This window comes from Phyllobates terribilis, unplaced genomic scaffold, assembly GCF_046119375.1.
Source record: "Phyllobates terribilis strain yellow unplaced genomic scaffold, ASM4611937v1 Scaffold_13__5_contigs__length_258822181, whole genome shotgun sequence".
In the NCBI taxonomy this organism is placed as follows: Eukaryota; Metazoa; Chordata; class Amphibia; order Anura; family Dendrobatidae; genus Phyllobates; species Phyllobates terribilis.
The window spans coordinates 63,360,192-63,380,617 of NW_027362773.1; positions in this window are offsets into that span (position 1 = coordinate 63,360,192).

The window sequence follows — 20,426 nt, forward strand, 5'->3', positions numbered from 1 at the left end:
AGTTGTATTGCACCTAAGAGGAAGTGTGGCAGGAGGAGAGCCACAAGCCAGAGACAAGAGGCGAAGTGAGCCTGTCTTAGCAGATAAAGGACTTAATTTACCTGACTTTGGTGTCTGAGGCTGGGAGGATTCCACATCCCACAGCAGATAACCAGTCCGCAGGGGACTGTATGTTCCTTGGCCTAAGAAACCTGGAGGCTCTGCCACAACAGAAGGGACCAGTAAAGCCGTACCAGGCCGTGAGCAGAAAGGAACCCACGTCGCAGTCCATACAGGCGAGAGTACACGGAAAGCTCGGAAACTTGGGCTGTTACCCTATAAAGAGGAAATAGCCAGAAGGAGCACCGAAAGCACGGTAGGCCTACACCCTCACCCTGACCAGGGCCAATTTCCCCATTGCTCTCAGACATCCAGGTCCCCTCCTAGCCGGGACTGTTTATGGGTCAGTTTACCTGTTTTAGTTTCATCAGCGCATAACGGACTACCACTGGCCTGACCACCCTGAGCCACGGAACCGGGTTGCCACTACTACTCCCATCGTTCCCCTACTGCCCGGATCCGAGTGCCCCACCGCCCAGGGGGCGAGTCAGCTTTGGCGTAGTCGGCAGGATTGCAACCAACCCGCCACAAACGAGTATTTCGTGCCTGAAAAAGACTTTGCACTTACCTGAAAAGAGGTTTCCCGCCGTCCAGAGCCTCTTCCCGCCATTTCCAGCCATCTCCCGTCATCATCCGTCGGTTCCTGCCATCTTCAGCCGTTTTCCCACCATCGGACGCCATCTTCAGGACGCGCCACGGGAAGAAGAGGGGCGTGGATGTCCAAACCGCGCGAGAGCCGAAGCTCCGCCCCACGCAGCGACGCTGCGCAAGGTCCTGGAAGGGAGAGAGAGCGACGCTGACGTCATCAGGACGCGACGCAAGGTCCTCGTCCAGAGCAGCAGCAGCGGAGCCGCGGCCTACAGAAGAGGATCCTCGGAAGGTAGGCCACGCTTAACTAGGGGGTAGGAAGATGTCGGATACAGAGGCGCCCACTACCACCAACGCAGCTGCAGCAGCGGTGATGCCATTTTCCCTGCCCTACATCCCTGGAGCGGCCTGGCTGCCCAAGTACTCAGGGGAGCCCCATGCCCTAACTGACTTTAAGGAAAGGCTCTACAGTTTGTTCCAAGTCTACCCACTGACAGAGGAACAGAAGGTCAGCATATTAACAGGGCAGTTAACTGGCGCAGCCCAAAGGGAGGTAAAATCATGGCCCACTGAGGAGAAAAGGAACGTGAAGGGTATTCTGGCCCAGCTGCGGGGTACCTTTGACTCACGTACCTCCGCTGAAATTAAAATGAGGTTCTATGGATGTAAGCAGCGGGCACAGGACAGCATCAGTGACTATGCCCTAAATTTGCAGGAAGCCTTGAGGGCCATCAAACAAGCTGACCCTGGCAGCGTGCAGGAAACGGATGAGCTACTAACAGAACAGTTTATAGAAGGTCTGCTGTCTAGCGCCCACAGGACCCAGCTGCGCCTCATGTTCTTTCAGAACCCTGATCTGACCTTTGCCCAATTCAAGGACAGGGCCATAAGGGTGCTCCGTGAATCCGCAACAAGTGGCGCTATAAATCCCCGGCGCCCTGCTCTCACCTGCCACCAGGAGGCGCGCGCCCTCCTCTATGGACTCCGTGGGGGCTGATGCACAGGCCCTGAACCAAGCCCCGTCGAAAGATCTGCACCACCAAGTCCAGGAGCTGACCAGGAGCATCGTGGCGTTGACCAGGACTGTCCAGGCGTTACAAGTGGACCCGTCAAGACCCATCGAGCTGGCTTCAAGTCCGGAGGATGTCCCGTGGCGTCAACAGAGGAGGATCCCGTCGTTCCGAGGGAGGCCCACAGACCGCTATGCAGAGGATGGACAGCGCATTTGCCGCCGATGCAACCAGTCCGGACACATTTCCAGGTACTGTAATTTAAATGGGTCCAACCTGGGGCAGAGGGCCAACCCCCAGGCATAAGATCACCAGGCCCTTATAATTGGCGTAATAAGTACGTTGGGGGGCGCCCGGTTTACCCGTGGTGCTGGACGGTATCCCCATGAGCGCCTTGCTGGATACTGGGTCGCAAGTAACCACTATCCCTTATGTATTTTTTAAGCAGTATTGGACTGATGCTGATATCACACAGTATCCAGACAGTAAATTGAGCATCATCGACAGTAATGGCTTACCCATGCCGCAGATGGGGTTCAAGGAGATGACCATTAAAATTGGTAAAGTTGAATTGCCGGCACAGGGAGTGATTATTGTGGACATTGACCGTCGTGAAAGTCACCCTAAAATAAATGTGGGTACTAACGTGATCGAAAATTGTCTTTCAGAGGTAATTGTAATTCTACAACAGGTGGCGGTGAATGCTAGTTCCAGCCAACAGAGAGTCCTCAACAAGGAGATAAAAGCCCTGATGAGACGGCAGCAGGTAGAACTGTCTGGTGGTGAAATCGGTAGCGTAAGACTGAGTGACCCATTCCCCATTTCCATGCCTCCCAAAAGTGAAATGATGATCTGGTGTCGGACTGCAATCGGGTTGAGAGGTAGAGACTACCAAGCCATGGTAGAACCCGTGTACTCAGACAGCAGGCCCACCATTTTGACAGCCCGGGGGGTGGTTGATGTCCATCAAGGGAGGGTGCCCATCCGCATCCTCAACATTGGGGAGAGGGAAGTACACTTACCCAGGTACGCTACACTCGCCAAACTGTTAGTTGTCGAACACTAAGCTATCAGAGCCGTGGAACCCTTGCCTCCATCTCCACAGGCGGAGGGTAATGACTCCCAGAAACAAAAGGAGGACTGGTGCCAGAAACTCCATGTTGGTGCTGACTCCACTCCCCTGCACAAAAAACAAGGAGTCTACCGGGTGGTACAGGAGTACGAGAGAGTCTTTAGTAAGCACCCGCTAGACTTCGGCAGAGTAAAGGGGATAGAACACCACATTCCCACAGGGAGCCACCCACCGATAAACGAAAGACACAAACCGGTACCCCCTGCACATTATCAGAACTCAAAGGGCATGCTAAAAGAAATGAAAGAAGCTGGGGTCATTAGAGATAGCTGTAGCCCATGGGCAGCCCCCTTGGTTCTGGTAAAAAAAAGGACGGCACCATGAGAATGTGCGTAGACTATAGACAAATCAACCGTATCACCCATAAAGACGCATACCCGCTGCCTAGAATAGAGGAGTCTTTAGCCGCACTAAAATCAGCTAAATTCTTTTCTACTTTGGACCTTACTAGCGGGTACTGGCAGGTTCCTGTGGCAGAGGCTGACAAGGAGAAGTCCGCCTTCACCACCCCGATGGGACTGAGCGAGTTCAACTGTATGCCTTTCGGGCTCTGCAACGCACCAGGGACCTTCCAGCGGTTGATGGAATGATGTCTAGGGCACCGAAACTTCGAGACGGTCCTCCTTTACCTGGACGACGTGATCGTCTATTCGAAAACCTACGAGGACCATCTAAAGCACCTGGCCGAGGTGTTCGAAGCCCTGGCAGGCTATGGCCTGAAGGTGAAACCATCGAAGTGTCACCTGCTGAAACCAAAGGTCCAGTACCTAGGGCACGTGGTAAGCACGGAAGGAGTGGCCCCCGACCCTGACAAGGTCACGGCAATCAAGAGCTGGCCAAGCCCCTCGAACATCAAAGATGTGAGACAGTTTCTCGGATTGGTAGGCTACTACCATAGGTTCATCCCCGGGTTCACTAGGATGGCAGCTCCTATGCAAGACCTCCTAATCGGACAGTCTAAGTCCAGGAGCCAAAAGCCGCCCTTCAAGTGGGGTAAACCGGAAGAGGAGTCCTTCCGCCAGTTGAAGATGGCCCTCACGGGGGATGAGATCCTGGCCTACCCTGATTATGGTCAGCCTTTTATTCTCCACATGGACGCCAGTAATGTGGGACTGGGAGCAGTACTGTCCCAAAACCAACAGGGCAGAGAAAGGGTGATCGCGTACGCCAGCCGGAAGCTGAGGCCCACCGAGAGGAACCCGGAGAATTACAGCTCCTTCAAGCTAGAATTCTTGGTGGTGGTGTGGGCCGTGACTAGAGATGAGCGTTGTTCTACTCGAACTGTTCGCCAATCTCAAATTCGAGCTGTTTTGGGCGGTGTTCGAGCCGTTCGGCGAACACAAACAATTTGAGAAAAATTCGGCTGTTCGAGGTTATGTTCGATAACTGTTCGTGCACCAAAATCATAACTGGATTTTTTCTCAGTAATTATGAAAATTAATGTTAATACGCAGTTTGAGTGTACAGCGGGGTGGGGGGAGGGGCAGGGGATGGATCTCTGCAGGAACAATGAAGATCTCCATTTTTTTTTTCTCTTTCCCGCATTTACAGTGGGGAAGTGCAATCTGTCAGCCTATCAGCAGCGCACACACGGAGCGAAGTGCTTTTTTTCACACAAGCAAGGGCATGTGTCATTGGCAGTGTATGTCACATGTCCTTGCCTTATAAGACCAAGCCATTTTCCCCGTCGCCACCATTTTCTCACTGCTGCAGCTGCGTGTTAGACGGCACCACTGTTGCTGTGTGCGCTATACCTTGTTAATTTCAAGCCAATTTTCGCACAAATCTACAGATAGCTTGGGAGTAGGGAATAGTTGTGATCGCAGTCCTTTTAAGGACTAGGTTACAATCATTTCCTATGACTTTTATCAGGCAGGTCTGTGCTCTTAAATAGATTGTGGGAGTAAAGACTAATTGTAATTGGAGTCCTTTTCAGGACTAGGTTACATCAGTTCCTATCAGTTTTTGCCAGGCAGGTCTGTGCCAGTGCTGTGCAAGTTTTTTTCACAGCATTTGGCTGAATCTAGCAAAGCTAATCCTTTTTGGCCTATTGCAGAGTGTGTTAGTCAGTGGAGTAGCCTATCTGTGTTGCAAGATATACCACCTGTGTATAGAATACCAATTTTTTTACTGCACCTAGTGAAGTAAAATCTTTTGGGCATAGCATCATTCTATTAGTCCATCTATACTGACCTCCATCAGGTTGCAAATTGAATATAATTTTTTTCTGCATCTAGATCTGAAAAAATATTGGGCTTCTAGCTGTGTGTGGGACTTGTTGTATTAGTCCATCTATACTGACCTCCATCAGGTTGCAAACTGAATATATTTTTTTCTGCATCTACCTCTGAAAAAATATTGGGCTTCTAGCTGTGTGTGGGACTTGTTGTATTAGTCCATCTATACTGACCTCCATCAGGTTGCAAACTGAATATATTTTTTTCTGCATCTACCTCTGAAAAAATATTGGGCTTCTAGCTGTGTGTGGGACTTGTTCTATTAATCCATCTATACAGACCTCCATCAGGTTGCAAACTGAATATATTTTTTTCTGCATCTACCTCTGAAAAAATATTGGGCTTCTAGCAGTGTGTGGGACTTGTTGTATTAGTCCATCTATACTGACCTCCATCAGGTTCAAACTGAATATATTTTTTTCTGCATCTACCTCTGAAAAAATATTGGTCTTCTAGCTGTGTGTGGGACTTGTTCTATTAATCCATCTATACAGACCTCCATCAGGTTGCAAACTGAATATATTTTTTTCTGCATCTACCTCTGAAAAAATATGTGGCCTTCTAGCAGTGTGTGGGACTTTCTCTATTAGTCCATCTATACTGACCTCCATCAGGTTGCAAACTGAATATAATTTTTTTCTGCATCTAGCTCTGAAAATATATTTGGCCTTCTAGCAGTGTGTGGGACTTTCTCTATTAGTCCATCTATACTGACCTCCATCAGTTTGCAAATTAAAAATAATTTTTATCTGCATCTACAGTACCTCTGAAAAAATATTTGGGCTTCTAGCTGTGTGTGGGACTTGTTCTATTAGTCCATCTATACTGACCTCCATCAGGTTGCAAATTGAATATAATTTTTATCTGCATCTAGCTCTGAAAAAATATTTGGCCTTCTAGCAGTGTGTGGGACTTTCTCTATTAGTCCATCTATACTGACCTCCATCAGGTTGCAAATTGAATATAATTTTTATCTGCATCTAGCTCTGAAAAAATATTTGGCCTTCTAGCAGTGTATGGGACTTTCTCTATTAGTCCATCTATACTGACCTCCATCAGGCTGCAAATTAAAAATAATTTTTATCTGCATCTACCTCTGAAAAAATATTTGGGCTTCTAGCTGTGTGTGGGACCTGTTCTATTACTCCATCTATACTGACCTCCATCAGGTTGCAAACTGAATATATTTTTTTCTGCATCTAACTCTGAAAAAATATTGGGCTTCTAGCTGTGTGTGGGACTTGTTGTATTAGTCCATCTATACTGACCTCCATCAGGTTGCAAATTAAAAATAATTTTTATCTGCATCTACAGTACCTCTGAAAAAATATTTGGGCTTCTAGCTGTGTGTGGGACTTGTTCTATTAGTCCATCTATACTGACCTCCATTAGGTTGCAAATTGAATATAATTTTTATCTGCATCTAGCTCTGAAAAAATATTTGGTCTTCTAGCAGTGTGTGGGACTTTCTCTATTAGTCCATCTATACTGACCTCCATCAGGTTGCAAATTAAAAATAATTTTTATCTGCATCTACCTCTGAAAAAATATTTGGGCTTCTAGCTGTGTGTGGGACTTGTTCTATTAATCCATCTATACAGACCTCCATCAGGTTGCAAACTGAATATAATTTTTTTCTGCATCTAACTCTGAAAAAATATTTGGCCTTCTAGCAGTGTGTGGGACTTTTTCTATTAGTCCACCTATACTGACCTCCATCAGGTTGCAAATTCAAAAAAATTTTTTGTCTGCATCTAGCTCTGAAAAAATATTTGGCCTTCTAGCAGTGTGTGGGACTTTCTCTATTAGTCCATCTATACTGACCTCCATCAGGTTGCAAACTGAATATATTTTTTTTCTGCATCTACCTCTGAAAAAATATTGGGCTTGTAGCTGTGTGTGGGACTTGTTCTATTAATCCATCTATACAGACCTCCATCAGGTTGCATACTGAATAAAAATTTTTTCTGCATCTACCTCTGAAAAAATATTTGGGCTTCTAGCTGTGTGTGGGACTTGTTCTATTATTCCATCTATACTGACCTCCATCAGGTTGCAAATTGAATATAATTTTTTTCTGCATCTAACCCAGCCAATAGTTTTGGCCTAATACCACAGTTTGGCCACTCAGCTCTGCTCGGTTCCCATCCATTGTTTCTTTGTGCAAACAACTCCAGAGTTGTGAATTAGTTAACCACCAAAATGAGTGGAAAAAGGCCTGCTGCTGGTGGAAAGGGGAATAGGCGTGTTGGGAAGGGGAAAAAAGGTTGTGTCCGTGGGGTAGGTGTTAAAGCAACAGTAACATCTGCAGAAGAAAGACCATCTTCCAGCCAAACTAAAATGTCTACTTCTTTTAGCAGACAATGTGATAAGATCCCTTTCTTACGGTTACGCCAATCGCTACAAATTCCAGATGAGGCACAAAAACAGCAGGTGCTTCAACGGATATCAAGTGCTCCTTTAAGTGGGCTCTCCTCCACATCAACTTCAACATCACAAATACTCCAGTCCTCAAAGGTGTCACCCCAATCGCACTTGCTTCCTCAAAGCTCCCAAATCTCCAGCTGCCCGTCTGAGTATGAGGTAGAACAGATGGTTGAGTCTGCAGAGCTGTTTACTCATACTATAGCCTGGGAATCAGAGGTCGACTCCAGCGCTTCTGTGAATCCAGACGAGGAAATGATCTGCACTGATGCCCAGAATCTTTATGAGTCGGATCCAGGACCAGACGCAGAAGGTTCTGACCATAATGTAGACCCTCATTCCCAAACTGTAACTCCTGTTGGTGGAGACAATGAGGAAGACGATGATGAGACTCAAATACCTGATTGGAGCGACAACTTTAGTTTTTTGTCAGGGCAGGAACAGGTTGGCTCTGAAGACGACGGGTGTGATAACGCACAGGGTGATGATGATGAGGTTGGAGATCCCACTTACGGTCAACCCACAGTCAGCCAAGAGATGAGGTCAGCAGAGGAGGTGTAGGAAGATGCTAGTGACGACGAGGTCAGGTTGCGCCTTCCTGGACAGAGACGTAGTACTGGAAGCACGTCAACAACTGCATCCTCAAACACAACTCTGCCTCTCACCACAAGTCGTGGTGGCTCTTCAGGTCGCATGGGTGCTAAGCCTTGCATAGCCTGGGCATTTTTTCAGATCGATAAAGATGACCCAACTCGTGTTATCTGTAACATTTGTCAGCAAAATCTAAGTAGAGGCCAAAAAATACATAGTTTGAGTACTTCATGCATGAACCGGCACATGGACATGAAGCATAAGTTGCAGTGGGAAGCTCAGTGTGCTACAATGCGGCCTAGCCGGCCGGGCCAACCACCGTCTGCCATATCTTGTGCATCCACGGCCTCTTCATCCTCTGTGACTGGGGGGACAGCAGTCACACCTGTTTTGGGGCGCAGACCTGCCACCTCTTTACCCGCAACAGCCAGCGTGATTGGCAGGTCATCATTTTCTTTGGAGGTGGTAACACCAGCTTTTGTTGAGCGCTGTCCGACATCGATAGCACCACCTTTGGATCAAGGCAACCTATCATGTCTGCCTGCATCTTCCTCACAGACCGGCAGTTTGCCGGGGACACCCTTATCAACCCCGTCTAAGCACAATAGCCAGCCCTCGGTCCCTCAGATGTGGACAAGTAAAAGACCATTTCCTCCTAGCCATGAGAAAGCTAAGAGGTTGAATTTCACCATCTGCAAGCTCTTGGCTACAGAAATGCTGCCTTTCCGCCTGGTGGACAAAGAGGATTTTCGAGACCTTATGTCCGTCGCAGTGCCCCAGTACCAGATGCCCAGTCGGCACTACTTCTCAAAGAAAGGTGTGCCTGCGCTCCACCAGCATGTCGCACACAACATCACCGCTACTTTGAGAAACTCTGTGTGTGACAGTCAGCTCTGGAGAACCAATTTCATGAATGGTTGTCTCCACTGGACCTGAAACCAGGGAAGGCCGTGTGCGACAATGCTGCAAACCTGGGTGCGGCCCTTCGCCGGGGCAATGTCACACACGTGCCTTGTATGGCTCACGTGTTGAACCTGGTTTTCCAGCAATTTTTAGCCCACTATCCCAGACTAGATGGCCTTCTGCAGAGGGCACGGTCGCTGTGTGCTCACTTCCGCCGTTCGCATCCCGCAGCTCAGCGACTTACATCTCTACAGAAGTCATTGGGCCTGCCACTTCACCGGCTAAAATGCGATGTGCCTACCCGGTGGAATTCAACTCTGCACATGTTGCAGCGACTGTGGCTGCACCGACAAGCCCTGGTGCAATACGTTCTGACGTATAGCCTGGGCCAACGAGATCCAGAGGTGGGGCAAATCACGCTGGAGGAGTGGTCTCAGATCAGGGACCTATGCACCCTTCTGCACAGTTTTGAAATGGCGACGAAGATGTTTAGTGCTGACGATGCCATTATCAGCATGACTATTCCGGTGATTTACATGCTGGAGCACATGTTAAACAGAATTCGGAGTCAGGTGGTGGCACAAGAGGAGGTGGAAGAAGTAGAGGAGGAGGAGTTGTATGTGGAAGGGCTAACATCTGCAAGCTCCTGACGGTCGGCAGCACCAAGGCGGCAGGCATGTGAGGGTGGGGGAGATGGTTTTACCAGGGCGCATGGTAGCAGCCAAACTAGTGAGGAAGGTGCAGGAGCCCAGGAAGAAGTGGAGGACGAACTGATGGAAGACTCATCAGATGAGGGAGACCTTGATCACATTTCTGTTGTGCGAGGTTGGGGGGAGAGGACAGAGGAAGGAAGCATGATTGTTACCTCGCCACCAACACAACAGGGACTTGGTGCTCCTGGATGCGCATCACACATGAGTGCCTTCTTGCTGCACTACCTGCAACATGACCCTCGAATTGTGAGAATTAGAAATAATCCTGACTACTGGGTTGCCACACTGTTAGATCCCCGGTACAAAAGTAAATTTGCAGAAATTATTCCTGCCATAGAAATGGATGCACGCATGCAGGAGTATCAGCAGAGACTGTTGCAGAATCTTACATGTGCTTTTCCACAAAATACCAGTGGTGCACGTAGTGAATCTCACAGTTCCAACTTGCCAACCGTGGGACCGTCAAGTGTTCAGCACTCAAACCGTAACAGAACCACAGTATCTGCTGGTAACATCAATTTTGCGGAATCATTTCACCACTTTTTTAGCCCATCCTTTGCAAGGCCACAGGAGACAAGAAGTCTGACACATAGTCAACGCCTAGAGACGATGGTACAGGAGTATCTCCAAGTAAACATTGAAGCCATGACTGTGTCACTGGACCCTTGCTCTTTTTGGGCTTCCAATCTGGATAAATGGCCGGAGCTAGCCACTTATTCCTTGGAGATCTTGTCATGCCCCGCAGCCAGCGTTCTGTCTGAACGTGTGTTCAGCGCTGCTGGTGGTGTGCTGACAGATAAGCGCACGCGGCTCTCCACTGATAATGTAGACAGACTCACGTTCATAAAGATGAACAAATCATGGATTCGAAACGACTTTTCTACCCCTGTGTCATCCTGGGGAGAGTAAAAGCTTGATGATTGGTTAAAATCACCCTACCAACCATTTTAAGCTTTCAAATTACTAATCATGTTTATCTGTATCTTGGCTGGAAAATAATTTGGACTTTGTAGCAGTGTGCAGCACTGATTCTATTAGGCCATCTATAATAAGCTCCACCAGATTTAAAATTACTAATCATGTTTATCTGTATCTTGACTGGAAAATAATTTGGGCTTTGTAGCAGTGTGCATCACTGATTCTATTAGGCCATCTATACTAAAGCTTCACCAGATTTAAAATTAAAAATATTTTTTAGCTGCATCTAGCCCGGAAAATAATTTTGGGGCTCCGAGATGCGCAAGACACATAAGTGCCTTCTTGCTGCACTACCTGCAGCATGACCCTCATATTGTCAGAATTCGAAGTAATCATGACTACTGGGTTGCCACACTCTTAGATCCCCCAAACTTTTCGATCAACCTTTTCATTTTAATAAAGACCAAAAAAATGGTCATTTTTGAAATTATAAGCATTAGCAGGTTGTTAGAAACTGAAATCAAACAGTTTTCAACTCAAAACTTTATTCTAGGTGATGTTACATTTTCACATAGGACCCCTTGTTCGAAAGGAGCTTCTGAACTCTCTCGTCCATTGAATTTGTCAGGTTTTGGATGGTTTCTGCTTCAATTGTTTTGCATGAGGACAGAATACCCTCCCAGAGCTGTTGCTTAGATGTGAACTGCCTCCCGCCATCATAGACACTCCTTTTAATGATGCTCCAAAGGTTCTGAATGGGGTAGAGGTCAGGGGAGCATGGGGGTCACACCATAAGTTTGTCCCCTTTTATGCCCATATCAGCCAGAGATGCAGATGTTTTATGTGCAGCATGAGATGGTGCATTATCATGCAAAAAAATGATCTTGCTGTGAAATACACGGTTCTTCTTCTTGAACCATGGCAGGAAGTGCTGTTTGAGAAAATCCACATACATTATGGAGTTCATCTTTAGCGCCTTCAGGGATCCTAAAGGGGCCGACAATCTCTCTCCCCATGATTCCAGCCCAAAACATTACTCCACCTCCTCCTTGTTGGCGCTGTAGCCGTGTTTGCGTGGGGTGTCCATCAACCAGCCATCCTCCACTCCATCCATCTGGACCATCGAGCGCTGCACGGCACTCATCCGTGAACAAAACAGTTTTGAAATCAGTCTTCATGTAATGTTTGGCCCACTGGAGCCGTTTCTGCTTGTGTGAAGTGGATAGAGGAGGTCGACAGGATGGCGTATGCACAGCTGCAAACCTCTGAAGGACCCTGCATCTTGTTGTTCGGGGGACGTTGGAGGCACCAGCACTTCAAATCTTGTCTGCTGCTATGACAAGGCTTTTTTGCCGCTGCTCTTTCAATCTGACGTAATTGCCTGTAGGAAAGAGTCCTCAATTTGCCCTTATCAGCACGCACACGTGTGTACTGTGAATCAGCTACATACTTCTTGATTGCCAAGACACTTCATCCTGATCATCGCACAATGTTGATTGTAGTCATGCCTTGACCTAAACACTCCACAATTTGTTGCTTCTCAGCAGCCGACACATCCTTTTTCTTTCCCATTTTGGCAGAAAATGTAGGCTGCTTAATAATGTGAGACAGCCTTCTTAAGTAGTCTTGCCTTTCATTGGACACACCTGCCAAACTAATTAGCACAGGTGTCTGCAATTGCTTACAGTGATATAAAGAGCCCTGACACACATCACCATCAATGAGTTTAACTGACAAACAAACAAATTCTTCCCTTATCACTCCTAAACGCTTTTTGCATAATAATTTGGAACACAGTGTACATGTGCTTTTCCACAAAACAACAGTGGTTCACGTAGTGAATCTTACAGTTCTAACTTGCCAACCGTGGTCTGTATGGAGTTGTTCAATAAAGGGCCCAAAATTAAGATAACATAGATGGGAGAGGTCTCTATGAATAGGAATTCCTAAGTATTTGATACCCTGTGAGGGCCAGGCAAAGGGAAAGTTGGACTGGATGGAATCCTATATGGATTTGGGGAGGGAGACATCGAGGGCCTCAGACTTCGCTGCATTGATTTTAAAATTTGACCATGTAACAAAGTGATCTATTTCAGCCATAACAGCATGGATGGATATATGTGATTGAGTGATATATATTAGGACATCATCAGCAAATATAGAGCACTTGTACTCGGTGCCTCCCACCTCAATCCACCTAATATTGGGGTTATGGCGAATTGATGAGAGCAGGTGCTCCGTCACTAGGATGTATAAGAGAGGGGACAGAGAACATCCCTGCCTTGTCCCATTGGTGATTGTGAAAGGTGATGAAAATGTTCTGACGCGCCCTCTGGGCCTTGGGACACCCGGAGCCGGACCCTTTTTGGTGGATGCTGGTGGTTGTAGTCTCCGTGGCGGCGACCCGGTTCCGTGGCTCAGGGCGGTCAAACCAGTGGCGGAACTATTTATGTGGTTTTGATGTTTAAATGTCCGACTACGCCACCCGTGGATTGCAGTCAGAGTGAACCGCCGCTCCAGGGCAGACCGCTGAGGCTAGTGTTGTGGGTGCAGCAGAGCGTAGCATAACTCCCCACGGGAGGAGTATAGCCTCAGGGCAGTGTATGCGGAGGATGGGGGTGATGGTGCAGGGCAGCAGCAGTAACGACACGGAGTCAGTGATGCAGTCCAGGGCCTTTACTCACAGTTCTTATTATCCAGACCACGTCTGCAGGTAACGGCTGCCCACGTCGTACTGTGCTCACCAGGTGAGGGGCTCAGACAACTCCCAGATAACTTTGGAGCGCTTCACAGGACCCCCTTTGTGTGTCCTTTGTCTGGCCTTTCTTACCAACCCTTCTGTCCGGCTGCCTCGGGCCTCCTCTTGGTAAACTTGGCGCCAGTTTCCCTGACCCTATGTGGTGCCTTCCTAGCGGGTGTAGCGAGGGGCTGCGCCACATAAAATGTCACAGCCTCCTGTTTCTAGCTGAGGGTCGTTTCCTGCCTCCACTAGTTTCGGGGACCGGTCTCCCCCTTTGGCCTGACCCCTCCACGCAGGTGGATTCGGGCGTGCGGTGGCGACTCGCCCGTCCCCACCCCTGGGATCCCTTCGCTCCTCGTTCCTGGAGCCTTCTCCGCTCCTCTTCCTTCCTTCTCCCTCTTCCAGGCCTGGGCCTCTGTTACTAGGCCCGCCTCCAGAGCAGAGCTCATGCAGAGCCCCTGCTCCCTGCCACTTCTGCTCAGACTTCTCTGCACTGAACTAAGATGGTGCCCACCTTTTATACTCCCTTCTCAATGCACCCAGGAACTGCTTCCTCCCTGCTCCTGCACTACAGGGTTCCCCTTCCTCAGTGTTCCCTCCCCCCACTCCAGCCAGGGACAGGGACTGTCGTGCCCATCTCAGGGGCATATTGGTCGCCCTGCCCCACGGCAATGTGGTGTAATGCATGCAGGTGTCGGGTCCTGATCCACACTACATCCTTACCTGAGAGTGAGATATCACACCTCTGGGTGAGGTGCAATACCTCTGTAGCAACTGAGCCCTCAGGGTGCTACAGTTCCATTTATCTTCAGCCTAGGTGACGTATTGCGATACAGGGCCGTGATTTTGGCTATAAAAGGGTCCCCTAGACCCCTACCCCAAGCTTTTTAAGAGAATCATATATGGCGTGCCAGGAGACTCTATGGAATGCTTTCTCAGCATCTAACGAGAGTATCTAATTACAAATTTTTAACTGCATCTAGCCCAGGAAATACTTTGTGCCTAGTAGCAGTGTCTGTTAGTCAGCGGATTATCCCGGCTGTTAAGCAAGCTACACCACCTGTCGTTTGGACACTTAATTTTTTCAAAGGAAATGCTTCGGGACCACGGGATACTCAGTGAAGAGCATCAGGAGGCACCCCAAGGCATAGGGGCTGGGACTGGCAGTAGGATGCCTTGCGGTGGACAGCCGAGCTCGATCCTTATAAAAGCTTTTTAACTGCAGCAGCTTTAGTGGACGCTACTGGAGCTGGAATTACGCGGCTGCTGGCATGAGACTTGCCCTCCAATAGATCCTTGTAAATGGATTTAAAGTGTATTCATTAAAATTAGAGAGACAATTTAAATTAAAAAGCTTAGAGCTGCCTCCACCACAGGGGGGCTCGCTCGACCCACCAGGGGACAGGCACGAGTATTGGGAAAGGGGGGCTGGCCGTCAGGGTTCACCGCGGCTCTGGCACAAACCCGGCGACGCGGAGGTGGCACGGGCAGGAGCGGACTGAACATGTCGGCTTCTCACTTTTTGGATTTTAGAAGGGCATGACATGCCTATATCTGTGTCTCCCCCTCCTTTTACTCCTCCACCTCTTTTCTTTTCGCATGACTATATGTACTTGTCACTTTTCCATGTGTTAGTTGTGTCTTCTGAGCAGTTTGTCAGCTTTTGGACACCTTTGAAGGTGTTTTCTATGTGTTTCTATGTGTTTTTGTTTGCCTGCCATTGGTTTTAACGGTGTTCGAAGGTGTTCGACGAACAGTTCGACGAACAGTTCGGCGAACACACGGGTGTTCGACGAACCGAACCGAACTCGAACACTACGGGGGTGGCTCAACACTAATGACTACAATCAACATTGTGCGATGATCAGGATGAAGTGTCTTGGTAATCAAGAAGTATGTAGCTGATTCACAGTACACACGTGTGCGTGCTGATAAGGGCAAATTGAGGACTCTTTCCTACAGGCAATTAAGTCAGGTTGAAAGAGCAGCGGCAAAAAAGCCTTGTCATAGCAGCAGACAAGTTTTTGAAGCTGCTGGTGCCTCCAACGTCCCCCGAACAACAAGATGCAGGGTCCTTCAGAGGTTTGCAGCTGTGCATACGCCATCCTGTCGACCTCCTCTATCCACTTCACACAAGCAGAAACGGCTCCAGTGGGCCAAACATTACATGAAGACTGATTTCAAAACTGTTTTGTTCACGGATGAGTGCCGTGCAGCGCTCGATGGTCCAGATGGATGGAGTGGAGGATGGCTGGTTGATGGACACCCCACGCAAACACGGCTACAGCGCCAACAAGGAGGAGGTGGAGTAATGTTTTGGGCTGGAATCATGGGGAGAGAGATTGTCGGCCCCTTTAGGATCCCTGAAGGCGCTAAAGATGAACTCCATAATGTATGTGGATTTTCTCAAACAGCACTTCCTGCCATGGTTCAAGAAGAGGAACCGTGTATTTCACAGCAAGATCATTTTTTTGCATGATAATGCACCATCTCATGCTGCACATAAAACATCTGCATCTCTGGCTGATATGGGCATAAAAGGGGACAAACTTATGGTGTGACCCCCATGCTCCCCTGACCTATACCCCATTCAGAACCTTTGGAGCATCATTAAAAGGAGTGTCTATGATGGCGGGAGGCAGTTCACATCTAAGCAACAGCTCTGGGAGGTTATTCTGTCCTCATGCAAAACAATTGAAGCAGAAACCATCCAAAACCTGGCAAATTCAATGGACGAGAGAGTTCAGAAGCTCCTTTCGAACAAGGGGTCCTATGTGAAAATGTAACATAACCTAGAATAAAGTTTTGAGTTGAAAACTGTTTGATTTCAGTTTCTAACAACCTGCTAATGCTTATAATTTCAAAAATGACAATTTTTTTGGTCTTTATTAAAATGAAAAGGTTGATCGAAAAGTTTGGGGGATCTAAGAGTGTGGCAACCCAGTAGTCATGATTACTTCGAATTCTGACAATATGAGGGTCATGCTGCAGGTAGTGCAGCAAGATGACACTTATGTGTCTTGCGCATCTCGGAGCCCCAAAATTATTTTCCGGGCTAGATGCAGCTAAAAATTATTATTAATTTTAAATCTGGTGAAGCTTTAGTATAGATGGCCTAATAGGATCAGTGCTGCACACTGCTACAAAGCCCAAATTATTTTCCAGTCAAGATACAGATAAACATGATTAGTAATTTTAAATCTGGTGGAGCTTATTATAGATGGCCTAATAGAATCAGTGCTGCACACTGCTACAAAGCCCAAATTATTTTCCAGTCAAGATACAGATAAACATGATTAGTAATTTTAAATCTGGTGGAGCTTATTATAGATGGCCTAATAGAATCAATGCTGCACACTGCTACAAAGCCCAAATTATTTTCCAGTCGAGATACAGATAAACATGATTAGTAATTTGAAAGCTTAAAACGGTTGGTAGGGTGATTTTAACCAATCATCAAGCTTTTACTCTCCCCAGGATGACACAGGGGTAGAAAAATCGTTTCGGATCCATGATTTGTTCATCTTTATGAACTTGAGTCTGTCTACATTATCAGTGGAGAGCCGCGTGCGCTTATCTGTCAGCACACCACCAGCAGCGCTGAACACACGTTCAGACAGAACGCTGGCTGCGGGGCATGACAAGATCTCCAAGGCGTAATTGGCTAGCTCCGGCCATTTATCCAGATTGGAAGCCCAAAAAGAGCAAGGGTCCAGTGACACAGTCATGGCTTCAATGTTTACTTGGAGATACTCCTGTACCATCGTCTCTAGGCGTTGACTATGTGTCAGACTTCTTGTCTCCTGTGGCCTTGCAAAGGATGGGCTAAAAAAGTGGTGAAATGATTCCGCAAAATTGATGTTACCAGCAGATACTGTGGTTCTGTTACGGTTTGAGTGCTGAACACTTGACGGTCCCACGGTTGGCAAGTTGGAACTGTGAGATTCACTACGTGCACCACTGGTATTTTGTCGAAAAGCACATGTAAGATTCTGCAACAGTCTCTGCTGATACTCCTGCATGCGTGCATCCCTTTCTATGGCAGGAATAATTTCTGCAAATTTACTTTTGTACCGGGGATCTAACAGTGTGGCAACCCAGTAGTCAGGATTATTTCTAATTCTCACAATTCGAGGGTCATGTTGCAGGTAGTGCAGCAAGAAGGCACTCATGTGTGTTGCGCATCCAGGAGCACCAAGTCCCTGTTGTGTTGGTGGCGAGCTAACAATCATGCTTCCTTCCTCTGTCCTCTCCCCCCAACCTCGCACAACAGAAATGTGATCAAGGTCTCCCTCATCTGATGAGTCTTCCATCAGTTCGTCCTCCACTTCTTCCTGGGCTCCTGCACCTTCCTCACTAGTTTGGCTGCTACCATGCGCCCTGGTAAAACCATATCCCCCACCCTCACATGCCTGCCGCCTTGGTGCTGCCGACCGTCAGGACCTTGCAGATGTTAGCCCTTCCGCATACAACTCCTCCTCCTCTACTTCCTCCACCTTCTCTTGTGCCACCACCTGACTCCGAATTCTGTTTAACATGTGCTCCAGCATGTAAATCACCGGAATAGTCATGCTGATAATGGCATCGTCAGCACTAAACATCTTCGTCGCCATTTCAAAACTGTGCAGAAGGGTGCATAGGTCCCTGAACTGAGACCACAACTCCAGCGTGATTTGCCCCACCTCTGGATCTCGTTGGCCCAGGCTATACGTCAGAACGTATTGCACCAGGGCTTGTCGGTGCTGCCACAGTCGCTGCAACATGTGCAGAGTTGAATTCCACCGGGTAGGCACATCGCATTTTAGCCGGTGAAGTGGCAGGCCCAACGACTTCTGTAGAGATGTAAGTCGCTGAGCTGCGGGATGCGAACGGCGAAAGTGAGCACAAAGCGACCGTGCCATCTGCAGAATGCCATCTAGTCTGGGATAGTGGGCTAAAAATTGCTGGACAACCAGATTCAACACGTGAGCCATACAAGGCACGTGTGTGACATTGCCCCGGCGAAGGGCCGCACCCAGGTTTGCAGCATTGTCGCACACGGCCTTCCCTGGTTTCAGGTCCAGTGGAGACAACCATTCATGAAATTGGTTCTCCAGAGCTGACCACAACTCCTCAGCTGTGTGACTCACATTTCCCAGACATTTCAATGTAAAAACCGCCTGATGACGTTGAGCCCTACTGCCAGCATAGTAAGGAGGTGTGCAGGATCCCTTCTGCGCAGTTAGAAAGCTTGTGGCATGACCAGACAGGCTTTGGGTGCAGGTGGAAGACCGAGAGGAGGTTGAGGAGGCAGAAGCAGTGGAGGAACTTTGACATAAAGAGGATTGACGCACAACTCGTGGGGACGGCAAGACTTGGACAGCAGCCCCTTGTCCTGCTGTCACCATAGTTACCCAGTGCCCAGTCAGCGACATGTAACGCCCCTGTCCATGCCTACTCGTCCAAGTGTCTGTGGTGAAATGCACCCTGTCACACACAGAGTTTCTCAAAGAAGCGGTGATGTTGTGTGTGACATGCTGGTGGAGCGCAGGCACACCTTTCTTTGAGAAGTAGTGCCGACTGGGCATCTGGTACTGGGGCACTGCGACGGACATAAGGTCTCAAAAATCCTCTGTGTCCACCAGGTGGAAAGGCAGCATTTCTGTAGCCAAGAGCTTGCAGATGGTGAAATTCAACCTCTTAGCTTTCTCATGGCTAGGAGGAAATGGTCTTTTACTTGTCCACATCTGAGGGACCGAGGGCTGGCTATTGTGCTTAGACGGGGTTGATAAGGGTGTCCCCGGCAAACTGCCGGTCTGTGAGGAAGATGCAGGCGGACATGTTAGGTTGCCTTGATCCAAAGGTGGTGCTATCGATGTCGGACAGCGCTCAACACCAGCTGGTGTTACCACCTCCAAAGAAAATGATGACCTGCCAATCACACTGGCTGTTGCGGGTAAAGAGGTGGCAGGTCTGCGCCCCAAAACAGGTGTGACTGCTGTCCCCCCAGTCACAGAGGATGAAGAGGCCGCGGATGCACAAGATATGGCAGACGGTGGTTGGCCCGGCCGGCTAGGCCGCATTGTAGCACACTGAGCTTCCCACTGCAACTTATGCTTCATGTCCATGTGCCGGTTCATGCATGAAGTACTCAAACTATGTATTTTTTGGCCTCTACTTAGCTTTTGCTGACAAATGTTACAGATAACACGAGTTGGGTCATCTTTATCGATCTGAAAAAATGCCCAGGCTATGCAAGGCTTAGCACCCATGCGACCTGAAGAGCCACCACGACTTGTGGTGAGAGGCAGAGTTGTGTTTGAGGATGCAGTTGTTGACGTGCTTCCAGTACTACGTCTCTGTCCAGGAAGGCGCAACCTGACCTCGTCGTCACTAGCATCTTCCTCCACCTCCTCTGCTGACCTCATCTCTTGGATGACTGTGGGTTGACAGTAGGTGGGATCTCCAACCTCATCATCATCACCCTGTGCGTTATCACACCCGTTGTCCTCAGAGCCAACCTGTTCCTGCCGTGACAAAAAACTAAAGTTGTCGCTCCAATCAGGTATTTGAGTCTTATCATCGTCTTCCTCATTGTCTCCCCCAACAGGAGTTACAGTTTGGGAATGAGGGTCTACATTATGGTCAGAACCTTCTGCGTCTGGTCCTGGATCCGACTCATAAAGATTCTGGGCATCAGTGCAGATCATTTCCTCGTCTGGATTCACAGAAGCGCTGGAGTCGACCTCTGATTCCCAGGCTATAGTATGAGTAAACAGCTCTGCAGACTCAACCATCTGTTCTACCTCATACTCAGACGGGCAGCTGGAGATTTGGGAGCTGTGAGGAAGCAAGTGCGATTGGGGTGACACCTTTGAGGACTGGAGTATTTGTGATGTTGAAGTTGACGTGGAGGAGAGCCCACTTAAAGGAGCACTTGATATCCGTTGAAGCACCTGCTGTTTTTGTGCCTCATCTGGAATTTGTAGCGATTGGCGTGGCCGTAAGAAAGGGATCTTATCACATTGTCCGCTAAAAGAAGTAGACATTTTAGTTTGGCTGGAAGATGGTCTTTCTTCTGCAGATGTTACT